We start from the raw sequence: 1,863 nt of genomic DNA on the forward strand, positions 1-1,863 counted from the left end.
ATAAAATAAATAACTTTGGACCAAGTACAGATCCTTGAGGAACTCCACATGTGATGGTGCAGAGATCTGATCTCACATCATTCATCTGTACAAACTGTTTCCTGTTTTCCAAGTAACTACACACCCACTGTAACGCTAATCCTCTAATACCATATTTATGTAATTTATTAACTAGAATATTATGATCAACAGTATCGAAAGCCTTCTTTAAATCAACAAAAACACTTACACAATATTGTTTTTGGTCCACAGCAGTAGTTACTTGTTCAATAAAGTCCATAAGAGCCATAGATGTAGAATTTTTTGCTCTAAAACCATATTGATTATTAGTTAGAATATTATAACTGACAACTAATGAAAACCCCAAATTCAGTATCTCAGAAAATTAGAACATTACTTAAGACCAATAAAAAAAAGATTTTTAGAAATGTTGGCCAACTGAAAAGTATGAACATGAAAAGTATGAACATGTACAGCATCAATACTTAGTTGTTGCTCCTTTAGCCTGGATTACTGCAGCAATGCAGCGTGGCATGGAGTGGATCAGTCTGTGTCGCTGCTCAGGTGTTCTGAGCCCAGGTTGCTCTGATAGTGGCCTTCAGCTCTTCTGAATTGTTGGTTCTGGTGTATCACATCCTCCTCTTCACAATACTCCATAGATTTTCTATGGGGTTAATGTCAGGTGAGTTTACTGGCCAATTAAGAACAGGGATACCATGGTCCTTCAACCAGGTACTGGTAACTTTGGCACTGTGTGCAGGTGCCAAGTCCTGTTGGAAAATGAAATATGCATCTCCATAAAGTTGGTCAGCAGCAGGAAGCATGACGTGCTCTAAAACCTTCTGGTAAATGGCTGCGTTGACCTTGGACCTCAGAAAACACAGTGGACCAACACCAGCAGATGACATTGCACCCCAAACCATCACTGACTGTGGAAACTTGACACTGGACCTCAAGAAACATGGATTCTGTGCCTCTCCTCTCTTCCTCCAGACTCTAGTATCTTGATTTCCAAAGGAAATGCAAAATTACTTTAACCAGAGAACATAACTTTGGACCACTCAGCAGCAGTCCCAGGTGAGACGCTTCTGACGCTGTCTCTTGTTCAAGAGTTGCTTGACACAAGGAATACAACAGCTGAACCCCTTGTCTTGCATACGTCTGTGCGTGGTGGTTCTTGAAGCACTGACTCCAGCTGCAGTCCACTCTTTGTGAATCTCCCCCACATATTGGAATGAGTTTTGTTTCACAATCCTCTCCAGGGGGCGTTTATCCCTATTGCTTGTACACTTTTTTCTACCACATCTTTTCCTTGCCTTCACCTCTCTACTAATGTACTTGGACACAGAGCTCTGTGAACAGCCAGCCTCTTTAGCAATGACCTTTTGTGGCTTGCCCTCCTTGTGCAAGGTGTCAATGGTCGTCTTTGGACAACTGTCAAGTCAGCAGTTTTCCCCATGATTGTGTAGCCAACAGAACTAGACTGAGACCATTTAAAGGCCGTTGCAGGTGTTTTGAGTTAATTAGCTGATTAGACTGTAGCACCAGGTGTAGTCAATATTGAACCTTTTCACAATATTCTAATTTTCTGAGATACTGAATTTGGAGTTTTCAGTGGTCAGTTATAATCATCAACATTAAAAGAAATAAACATTTGAAATATATCAGTCTGTGTGTAATGAATGAATATAATATACAAGTTTCACTTTTTGAATGGAATTACTGAAATAAATGAACTTTTTCATGTTATTCTCATTTTATGACCAGCACCTGTATATTCCACTCCAGGTTTTGGATGCTAACAGAGAGCAGTGGTAGCTTGTAGCCCACAGTAACAGAGAGGAGGAATAACCATCACTGTCC

The 1,863-nt window shown here is 40.2% G+C and overlaps 1 protein-coding gene across 1 annotated transcript in view; it reads right to left on the bottom strand.

Moving 5' to 3' along the window:
• The window catches only part of vars2 (valyl-tRNA synthetase 2, mitochondrial), a 57,762-nt gene that overhangs the window by 30,222 nt on the left and 25,677 nt on the right, over positions 1 to 1,863 (bottom strand). The gene's annotated exons all lie outside the window — the stretch shown is intronic.

This window comes from Nematolebias whitei, chromosome 19 (genome assembly GCF_014905685.2).
Source record: "Nematolebias whitei isolate Nwh7 chromosome 19, NemWhi1, whole genome shotgun sequence".
NCBI classification, from domain to species: domain Eukaryota; kingdom Metazoa; phylum Chordata; class Actinopteri; order Cyprinodontiformes; family Rivulidae; genus Nematolebias; species Nematolebias whitei.